Genomic DNA, 10,000 nt, shown 5'->3' on the forward strand with positions numbered 1-10,000 from the left:
GTTTCTCTGCGTTGGCCTAAAGGATGAAGCCGCTTTTACTCCTAGGATCTTGCTTGAATAGCTCAAGTGCGCCGCAGCCTCCTTTAGTAATTGTATTATACTGCTATTTTAAGATTGTTTTCCACACCAGAAAAGAGTAAACAATAAAAGCGGGCGCTGCACCGTAGTCGGCAGGATTTGAACCTGCGCGGGGAAACCCCAATGGATTTCTAGTCCATCGCCTTAACCACTCGGCCACGACTACTCCTGAGCAAACCTGTTTCTACTATAAACTTAACACTTTAGCCACACACAATGTCTCCTCCGCCCCTTACTTTATGCCGCTCTGCACCGTTCCCTTTTGGCCCTCCCATGACCCTTGACAATGCATTCAAAAGTCAGAATCTCTATGGTCTGGCCCAAGTTCCCTAAATGCCATTTCCCCTCCCTGCCAAGCTCAGACTAAGTGCCAGGGACAGATCTGTGCTAATAAACCTAGCAAGCGGCCAGGCAGCAGAGCCTCACCTTCACTAGGTTGCACTGGCTTCTGCCAGCTCCAAATTGAAACTGTTAACAGTGTCCTGTTTGGAAGCATGCCTGGGCAGGGGCTGTCTCTATGCAAATCGAGTTGCAGAGGCCTCCTGGGAGCCAATTTCGGCAGGCCATTTTGACAGGCTCCAGAGGAATAAATGGCCGCACGAGTGGTCCGGTAGTTAGTCTAAGCCATATGGCAAAGATTTGGGTGGTGGGCCTTCTGGGCATGTGGCCCTAAGCCTCAGAGGACCGCAGAATGGGTCCCTTCTGCCCAAATAGAGAGGTCTTGGCCGATCGGGGCCGATCGGGGCTGAGAGGACAGGGGTCTCACCACCCTCTGACGGTCCTCCTGGGCGCCCTTCCTTTGCTCTCTGCTGTTGTGGCAGAAAGCTGTGCCTTCAGTCCCCTAGCTTGCACAGGGCAGCAAAAAACTGTACTTTCACTGTGTCGCAGGTAGGGGGCCTCTCCTGAATGCATCTGCCAAGGAAGGTCTAGAAGTGACACGAGAACCCTTGTGCTGACACACAAAAAAGGCTCGGCAGATAACTTGCGTGCCAGTTGCTCCATCCTCTGTATCCACATGGACCCCTCCCAATATCTGCTGTAAAGATGCAGGCAAGGAAAAGCGCAGGATGGGCTTCTTACAGACGGAGGCGATGCCAGGCGTCGATGGCTCTAGCGGCAACTAGTGTCAGGGTGGAAATATAATCGTGGCCCCCACCCCTAACAGTCAGAGAGTCCTGGATGGGAGTCTTCCCAATGTCTGCTTTATCGTCCATCCTATAATCAACATGCATGTTTACATCTTGTTTTGGGGACATTTCTGAGCAAATTGCAAAATTGCAGCTCAGTTCAAACCGAGGCGTAGTCAGCAGGGTTCGAACCTGCGCGGGGAGACCCCAATGGATTTCGAGTCCATCGCCTTAACCACTCGGCCACGACTACCCATGAGAGTGAAACTCTCACTCGAAAGATCGTGCTGTGCTTACACAGAAGAGTCCTTAGTCTCTACCGCCTTGCCTCTAGATCTTGTCCTGTACTTTCCACCCTTCTCTCTCATCATGCACCGTTCTTTCTCCTCACAAGTTTCTTTTAAATGTACATATATGTTTGAAATTGCAAAACGAAACCCGTCAAAACGTACCAGTTTCTCTGCGTTGGCCTAAAGGATGAAGCCGCTTTTACTCCTAGGATCTTGCTTGAATAGCTCAAGTGCGCCGCAGCCTCCTTTAGTAATTGTATTATACTGCTATTTTAAGATTGTTTTCCACACCAGAAAAGAGTAAACAATAAAAGCGGGCGCTGCACCGTAGTCGGCAGGATTTGAACCTGCGCGGGGAAACCCCAATGGATTTCTAGTCCATCGCCTTAATCACTCGGCCACGACTACTCCTGAGCAAACCTGTTTCTACTATAAACTTAACACTTTAGCCACACACAATGTCTCCTCCGCCCCTTACTTTATGCCGCTCTGCACCGTTCCCTTTTGGCCCTCCCATGACCCTTGAAAATGCATTCAAAAGTCAGAATCTCTATGGTCTGGCCCAAGTTCCCTAAATGCCATTTCCCCTCCCTGCCAAGCTCAGACTAAGTGCCAGGGACAGATCTGTGCTAATAAACCTAGCAAGCGGCCAGGCAGCAGAGCCTCACCTTCACTAGGTTGCACTGGCTTCTGCCAGCTCCAAATTGAAACTGTTAACAGTGTCCTGTTTGGAAGCATGCCTGGGCAGGGGCTGTCTCTATGCAAATCGAGTTGCAGAGGCCTCCTGGGAGCCAATTTCGGCAGGCCATTTTGACAGGCTCCAGAGGAATAAATGGCCGCACGAGTGGTCCGGTAGTTAGTCTAAGCCATATGGCAAAGATTTGGGTGGTGGGCCTTCTGGGCATGTGGCCCTAAGCCTCAGAGGACCGCAGAATGGGTCCCTTCTGCCCAAATAGAGAGGTCTTGGCCGATCGGGGCCGAGAGGACAGGGGCCTCACCACCCTCTGACGGTCCTCCTGGGCGCCCTTCCTCTGCTCTCTGCTGTTGTGGCAGAAAGCTGTGCCTTCAGTCCCCTAGCTTGCACAGGGCAGCAAAAGACTGTACTTTCACTGTGTCGCAGGTAGGGGGCCTCTCCTGAATGCATCTGCCAAGGAAGGTCTAGAAGTGACACGAGAACCCTTGTGCTGACACACAAAAAAGGCTCGGCAGATAGCTTGCGTGCCAGTTGCTCCATCCTCTGTATCCACATGGACCCCTCCCAATATCTGCTGTAAAGATGCAGGCAAGGAAAAGCGCAGGATGGGCTTCTTACAGACGGAGGCGATGCCAGGCGTCGATGGCTCTAGCGGCAACTAGTGTCAGGGTGGAAATATAATCGTGGCCCCCACCCCTAACAGTCAGAGAGTCCTGGATGGGAGTCTTCCCAATGTCTGCTTTATCGTCCATCCTATAATCAACATGCATGTTTACATCTTGTTTTGGGGACATTTCCGAGCAAATTGCAAAATTGCAGCTCAGTTCAAACCGAGGCGTAGTCAGCAGGGTTCGAACCTGCGCGGGGAGACCCCAATGGATTTCGAGTCCATCGCCTTAACCACTCGGCCACGACTACCCATGAGAGTGAAACTCTCACTCGAAAGATCGTGCTGTGCTTACACAGAAGAGTCCTTAGTCTCTACCGCCTTGCCTCTAGATCTTGTCCTGTACTTTCCACCCTTCTCTCTCATCATGCACCGTTCTTTCTCCTCACAAGTTTCTTTTAAATGTACATATATGTTTGAAATTGCAAAACGAAACCCGTCAAAACGTACCAGTTTCTCTGCGTTGGCCTAAAGGATGAAGCCGCTTTTACTCCTAGGATCTTGCTTGAATAGCTCAAGTGCGCCGCAGCCTCCTTTAGTAATTGTATTATACTGCTATTTTAAGATTGTTTTCCACACCAGAAAAGAGTAAACAATAAAAGCGGGCGCTGCACCGTAGTCGGCAGGATTTGAACCTGCGCGGGGAAACCCCAATGGATTTCTAGTCCATCGCCTTAACCACTCGGCCACGACTACTCCTGAGCAAACCTGTTTCTACTATAAACTTAACACTTTAGCCACACACAATGTCTCCTCCGCCCCTTACTTTATGCCGCTCTGCACCGTTCCCTTTTGGCCCTCCCATGACCCTTGAAAATGCATTCAAAAGTCAGAATCTCTATGGTCTGGCCCAAGTTCCCTAAATGCCATATCCCCTCCCTGCCAAGCTCGGACTAAGTGCCAGGGACAGATCTGTGCTAATAAACCTAGCAAGCGGCCAGGCAGCAGAGCCTCACCTTCACTAGGTTGCACTGGCTTCTGCCAGCTCCAAATTGAAACTGTTAACAGTGTCCTGTTTGGAAGCATGCCTGGGCAGGGGCTGTCTCTATGCAAATCGAGTTGCAGAGGCCTCCTGGGAGCCAATTTCGGCAGGCCATTTTGACAGGCTCCAGAGGAATAAATGGCCGCACGAGTGGTCCGGTAGTTAGTCTAAGCCATATGGCAAAGATTTGGGTGGTGGGCCTTCTGGGCATGTGGCCCTAAGCCTCAGAGGACCGCAGAATGGGTCCCTTCTGCCCAAATAGAGAGGTCTTGGCCGATCGGGGCCGAGAGGACAGGGGCCTCACCACCCTCTGACGGTCCTCCTGGGCGCCCTTCCTCTGCTCTCTGCTGTTGTGGCAGAAAGCTGTGCCTTCAGTCCCCTGGCTTGCACAGGGCAGCAAAAGACTGTACTTTCACTGGGTCGCAGGTAGGGGGCCTCTCCTGAATGCATCTGCCAAGGAAGGTCTAGAAGTGACACGAGAACCCTTGTGCTGACACACAAAAAAGGCTCGGCAGATAGCTTGCGTGCCAGTTGCTCCATCCTCTGTATCCACATGGACCCCTCCCAATATCTGCTGTAAAGATGCAGGCAAGGAAAAGCGCAGGATGGGCTTCTTACAGACGGAGGCGATGCCAGGCGTCGATGGCTCTAGCGGCAACTAGTGTCAGGGTGGAAATATAATCGTGGCCCCCACCCCTAACAGTCAGAGAGTCCTGGATGGGAGTCTTCCCAATGTCTGCTTTATCGTCCATCCTATAATCAACATGCATGTTTACATCTTGTTTTGGGGACATTTCCGAGCAAATTGCAAAATTGCAGCTCAGTTCAAACCGAGGCGTAGTCGGCAGGGTTCGAACCTGCGCGGGGAGACCCCAATGGATTTCGAGTCCATCGCCTTAACCACTCGGCCACGACTACCCATGAGAGTGAAACTCTCACTCGAAAGATCGTGCTGTGCTTACACAGAAGAGTCCTTAGTCTCTACCGCCTTGCCTCTAGATCTTGTCCTGTACTTTCCACCCTTCTCTCTCATCATGCACCGTTCTTTCTCCTCACAAGTTTCTTTTAAATGTACATATATGTTTGAAATTGCAAAACGAAACCCGTCAAAACGTACCAGTTTCTCTGCGTTGGCCTAAAGGATGAAGCCGCTTTTACTCCTAGGATCTTGCTTGAATAGCTCAAGTGCGCCGCAGCCTCCTTTAGTAATTGTATTATACTGCTATTTTAAGATTGTTTTCCACACCAGAAAAGAGTAAACAATAAAAGCGGGCGCTGCACCGTAGTCGGCAGGATTTGAACCTGCGCGGGGAAACCCCAATGGATTTCTAGTCCATCGCCTTAACCACTCGGCCACGACTACTCCTGAGCAAACCTGTTTCTACTATAAACTTAACACTTTAGCCACACACAATGTCTCCTCCGCCCCTTACTTTATGCCGCTCTGCACCGTTCCCTTTTGGCCCTCCCATGACCCTTGACAATGCATTCAAAAGTCAGAATCTCTATGGTCTGGCCCAAGTTCCCTAAATGCCATTTCCCCTCCCTGCCAAGCTCAGACTAAGTGCCAGGGACAGATCTGTGCTAATAAACCTAGCAAGCGGCCAGGCAGCAGAGCCTCACCTTCACTAGGTTGCACTGGCTTCTGCCAGCTCCAAATTGAAACTGTTAACAGTGTCCTGTTTGGAAGCATGCCTGGGCAGGGGCTGTCTCTATGCAAATCGAGTTGCAGAGGCCTCCTGGGAGCCAATTTCGGCAGGCCATTTTGACAGGCTCCAGAGGAATAAATGGCCGCACGAGTGGTCCGGTAGTTAGTCTAAGCCATATGGCAAAGATTTGGGTGGTGGGCCTTCTGGGCATGTGGCCCTAAGCCTCAGAGGACCGCAGAATGGGTCCCTTCTGCCCAAATAGAGAGGTCTTGGCCGATCGGGGCCGATCGGGGCTGAGAGGACAGGGGTCTCACCACCCTCTGACGGTCCTCCTGGGCGCCCTTCCTCTGCTCTCTGCTGTTGTGGCAGAAAGCTGTGCCTTCAGTCCCCTAGCTTGCACAGGGCAGCAAAAAACTGTACTTTCACTGTGTCGCAGGTAGGGGGCCTCTCCTGAATGCATCTGCCAAGGAAGGTCTAGAAGTGACACGAGAACCCTTGTGCTGACACACAAAAAAGGCTCGGCAGATAACTTGCGTGCCAGTTGCTCCATCCTCTGTATCCACATGGACCCCTCCCAATATCTGCTGTAAAGATGCAGGCAAGGAAAAGCGCAGGATGGGCTTCTTACAGACGGAGGCGATGCCAGGCGTCGATGGCTCTAGCGGCAACTAGTGTCAGGGTGGAAATATAATCGTGGCCCCCACCCCTAACAGTCAGAGAGTCCTGGATGGGAGTCTTCCCAATGTCTGCTTTATCGTCCATCCTATAATCAACATGCATGTTTACATCTTGTTTTGGGGACATTTCTGAGCAAATTGCAAAATTGCAGCTCAGTTCAAACCGAGGCGTAGTCAGCAGGGTTCGAACCTGCGCGGGGAGACCCCAATGGATTTCGAGTCCATCGCCTTAACCACTCGGCCACGACTACCCATGAGAGTGAAACTCTCACTCGAAAGATCGTGCTGTGCTTACACAGAAGAGTCCTTAGTCTCTACCGCCTTGCCTCTAGATCTTGTCCTGTACTTTCCACCCTTCTCTCTCATCATGCACCGTTCTTTCTCCTCACAAGTTTCTTTTAAATGTACATATATGTTTGAAATTGCAAAACGAAACCCGTCAAAACGTACCAGTTTCTCTGCGTTGGCCTAAAGGATGAAGCCGCTTTTACTCCTAGGATCTTGCTTGAATAGCTCAAGTGCGCCGCAGCCTCCTTTAGTAATTGTATTATACTGCTATTTTAAGATTGTTTTCCACACCAGAAAAGAGTAAACAATAAAAGCGGGCGCTGCACCGTAGTCGGCAGGATTTGAACCTGCGCGGGGAAACCCCAATGGATTTCTAGTCCATCGCCTTAATCACTCGGCCACGACTACTCCTGAGCAAACCTGTTTCTACTATAAACTTAACACTTTAGCCACACACAATGTCTCCTCCGCCCCTTACTTTATGCCGCTCTGCACCGTTCCCTTTTGGCCCTCCCATGACCCTTGAAAATGCATTCAAAAGTCAGAATCTCTATGGTCTGGCCCAAGTTCCCTAAATGCCATTTCCCCTCCCTGCCAAGCTCAGACTAAGTGCCAGGGACAGATCTGTGCTAATAAACCTAGCAAGCGGCCAGGCAGCAGAGCCTCACCTTCACTAGGTTGCACTGGCTTCTGCCAGCTCCAAATTGAAACTGTTAACAGTGTCCTGTTTGGAAGCATGCCTGGGCAGGGGCTGTCTCTATGCAAATCGAGTTGCAGAGGCCTCCTGGGAGCCAATTTCGGCAGGCCATTTTGACAGGCTCCAGAGGAATAAATGGCCGCACGAGTGGTCCGGTAGTTAGTCTAAGCCATATGGCAAAGATTTGGGTGGTGGGCCTTCTGGGCATGTGGCCCTAAGCCTCAGAGGACCGCAGAATGGGTCCCTTCTGCCCAAATAGAGAGGTCTTGGCCGATCGGGGCCGAGAGGACAGGGGCCTCACCACCCTCTGACGGTCCTCCTGGGCGCCCTTCCTCTGCTCTCTGCTGTTGTGGCAGAAAGCTGTGCCTTCAGTCCCCTAGCTTGCACAGGGCAGCAAAAGACTGTACTTTCACTGTGTCGCAGGTAGGGGGCCTCTCCTGAATGCATCTGCCAAGGAAGGTCTAGAAGTGACACGAGAACCCTTGTGCTGACACACAAAAAAGGCTCGGCAGATAGCTTGCGTGCCAGTTGCTCCATCCTCTGTATCCACATGGACCCCTCCCAATATCTGCTGTAAAGATGCAGGCAAGGAAAAGCGCAGGATGGGCTTCTTACAGACGGAGGCGATGCCAGGCGTCGATGGCTCTAGCGGCAACTAGTGTCAGGGTGGAAATATAATCGTGGCCCCCACCCCTAACAGTCAGAGAGTCCTGGATGGGAGTCTTCCCAATGTCTGCTTTATCGTCCATCCTATAATCAACATGCATGTTTACATCTTGTTTTGGGGACATTTCCGAGCAAATTGCAAAATTGCAGCTCAGTTCAAACCGAGGCGTAGTCAGCAGGGTTCGAACCTGCGCGGGGAGACCCCAATGGATTTCGAGTCCATCGCCTTAACCACTCGGCCACGACTACCCATGAGAGTGAAACTCTCACTCGAAAGATCGTGCTGTGCTTACACAGAAGAGTCCTTAGTCTCTACCGCCTTGCCTCTAGATCTTGTCCTGTACTTTCCACCCTTCTCTCTCATCATGCACCGTTCTTTCTCCTCACAAGTTTCTTTTAAATGTACATATATGTTTGAAATTGCAAAACGAAACCCGTCAAAACGTACCAGTTTCTCTGCGTTGGCCTAAAGGATGAAGCCGCTTTTACTCCTAGGATCTTGCTTGAATAGCTCAAGTGCGCCGCAGCCTCCTTTAGTAATTGTATTATACTGCTATTTTAAGATTGTTTTCCACACCAGAAAAGAGTAAACAATAAAAGCGGGCGCTGCACCGTAGTCGGCAGGATTTGAACCTGCGCGGGGAAACCCCAATGGATTTCTAGTCCATCGCCTTAACCACTCGGCCACGACTACTCCTGAGCAAACCTGTTTCTACTATAAACTTAACACTTTAGCCACACACAATGTCTCCTCCGCCCCTTACTTTATGCCGCTCTGCACCGTTCCCTTTTGGCCCTCCCATGACCCTTGAAAATGCATTCAAAAGTCAGAATCTCTATGGTCTGGCCCAAGTTCCCTAAATGCCATATCCCCTCCCTGCCAAGCTCGGACTAAGTGCCAGGGACAGATCTGTGCTAATAAACCTAGCAAGCGGCCAGGCAGCAGAGCCTCACCTTCACTAGGTTGCACTGGCTTCTGCCAGCTCCAAATTGAAACTGTTAACAGTGTCCTGTTTGGAAGCATGCCTGGGCAGGGGCTGTCTCTATGCAAATCGAGTTGCAGAGGCCTCCTGGGAGCCAATTTCGGCAGGCCATTTTGACAGGCTCCAGAGGAATAAATGGCCGCACGAGTGGTCCGGTAGTTAGTCTAAGCCATATGGCAAAGATTTGGGTGGTGGGCCTTCTGGGCATGTGGCCCTAAGCCTCAGAGGACCGCAGAATGGGTCCCTTCTGCCCAAATAGAGAGGTCTTGGCCGATCGGGGCCGAGAGGACAGGGGCCTCACCACCCTCTGACGGTCCTCCTGGGCGCCCTTCCTCTGCTCTCTGCTGTTGTGGCAGAAAGCTGTGCCTTCAGTCCCCTGGCTTGCACAGGGCAGCAAAAGACTGTACTTTCACTGGGTCGCAGGTAGGGGGCCTCTCCTGAATGCATCTGCCAAGGAAGGTCTAGAAGTGACACGAGAACCCTTGTGCTGACACACAAAAAAGGCTCGGCAGATAGCTTGCGTGCCAGTTGCTCCATCCTCTGTATCCACATGGACCCCTCCCAATATCTGCTGTAAAGATGCAGGCAAGGAAAAGCGCAGGATGGGCTTCTTACAGACGGAGGCGATGCCAGGCGTCGATGGCTCTAGCGGCAACTAGTGTCAGGGTGGAAATATAATCGTGGCCCCCACCCCTAACAGTCAGAGAGTCCTGGATGGGAGTCTTCCCAATGTCTGCTTTATCGTCCATCCTATAATCAACATGCATGTTTACATCTTGTTTTGGGGACATTTCCGAGCAAATTGCAAAATTGCAGCTCAGTTCAAACCGAGGCGTAGTCGGCAGGGTTCGAACCTGCGCGGGGAGACCCCAATGGATTTCGAGTCCATCGCCTTAACCACTCGGCCACGACTACCCATGAGAGTGAAACTCTCACTCGAAAGATCGTGCTGTGCTTACACAGAAGAGTCCTTAGTCTCTACCGCCTTGCCTCTAGATCTTGTCCTGTACTTTCCACCCTTCTCTCTCATCATGCACCGTTCTTTCTCCTCACAAGTTTCTTTTAAATGTACATATATGTTTGAAATTGCAAAACGAAACCCGTCAAAACGTACCAGTTTCTCTGCGTTGGCCTAAAGGATGAAGCCGCTTTTACTCCTAGGATCTTGCTTGAATAGCTCAAGTGCGCCGCAGCCTCCTTTA

The 10,000-nt window shown here is 51.3% G+C and overlaps 10 non-coding genes across 10 annotated transcripts; all 10 read right to left on the reverse strand.

Moving 5' to 3' along the window:
- Positions 1-162: 162 nt before the first annotated feature.
- On the reverse strand, positions 163-244 carry TRNAS-AGA (transfer RNA serine (anticodon AGA)). Its single transcript has one exon. It is a non-coding gene; the product is annotated as a tRNA-Ser (tRNA).
- Positions 245-1,376: 1,132 nt separating this feature from the next.
- On the reverse strand, positions 1,377-1,458 carry TRNAS-CGA (transfer RNA serine (anticodon CGA)). The gene has a single exon. It is a non-coding gene; the product is annotated as a tRNA-Ser (tRNA).
- A 1,567-nt stretch (positions 1,459-3,025) lies between these two features.
- On the reverse strand, positions 3,026-3,107 carry TRNAS-CGA (transfer RNA serine (anticodon CGA)). Its single transcript has one exon. It is a non-coding gene; the product is annotated as a tRNA-Ser (tRNA).
- Positions 3,108-3,470: 363 nt separating this feature from the next.
- Positions 3,471-3,552, reverse strand: TRNAS-AGA (transfer RNA serine (anticodon AGA)). Its single transcript has one exon. It is a non-coding gene; the product is annotated as a tRNA-Ser (tRNA).
- A 1,122-nt stretch (positions 3,553-4,674) lies between these two features.
- TRNAS-CGA (transfer RNA serine (anticodon CGA)) lies at positions 4,675-4,756 on the reverse strand. Its single transcript has one exon. It is a non-coding gene; the product is annotated as a tRNA-Ser (tRNA).
- Positions 4,757-5,119: 363 nt separating this feature from the next.
- On the reverse strand, positions 5,120-5,201 carry TRNAS-AGA (transfer RNA serine (anticodon AGA)). The gene has a single exon. It is a non-coding gene; the product is annotated as a tRNA-Ser (tRNA).
- A 1,132-nt stretch (positions 5,202-6,333) lies between these two features.
- On the reverse strand, positions 6,334-6,415 carry TRNAS-CGA (transfer RNA serine (anticodon CGA)). The gene has a single exon. It is a non-coding gene; the product is annotated as a tRNA-Ser (tRNA).
- A 1,567-nt stretch (positions 6,416-7,982) lies between these two features.
- Positions 7,983-8,064, reverse strand: TRNAS-CGA (transfer RNA serine (anticodon CGA)). The gene has a single exon. It is a non-coding gene; the product is annotated as a tRNA-Ser (tRNA).
- A 363-nt stretch (positions 8,065-8,427) lies between these two features.
- Positions 8,428-8,509, reverse strand: TRNAS-AGA (transfer RNA serine (anticodon AGA)). Its single transcript has one exon. It is a non-coding gene; the product is annotated as a tRNA-Ser (tRNA).
- Positions 8,510-9,631: 1,122 nt separating this feature from the next.
- Positions 9,632-9,713, reverse strand: TRNAS-CGA (transfer RNA serine (anticodon CGA)). The gene has a single exon. It is a non-coding gene; the product is annotated as a tRNA-Ser (tRNA).
- Between the last annotated feature and the right edge of the window lie 287 nt (positions 9,714-10,000).

Source organism: Ambystoma mexicanum, chromosome 3q (genome assembly GCF_040938575.1).
Source record: "Ambystoma mexicanum isolate Mex_15411 chromosome 3q, UKY_AmexF1_1, whole genome shotgun sequence".
Lineage (NCBI taxonomy): Eukaryota > Metazoa > Chordata > Amphibia > Caudata > Ambystomatidae > Ambystoma > Ambystoma mexicanum.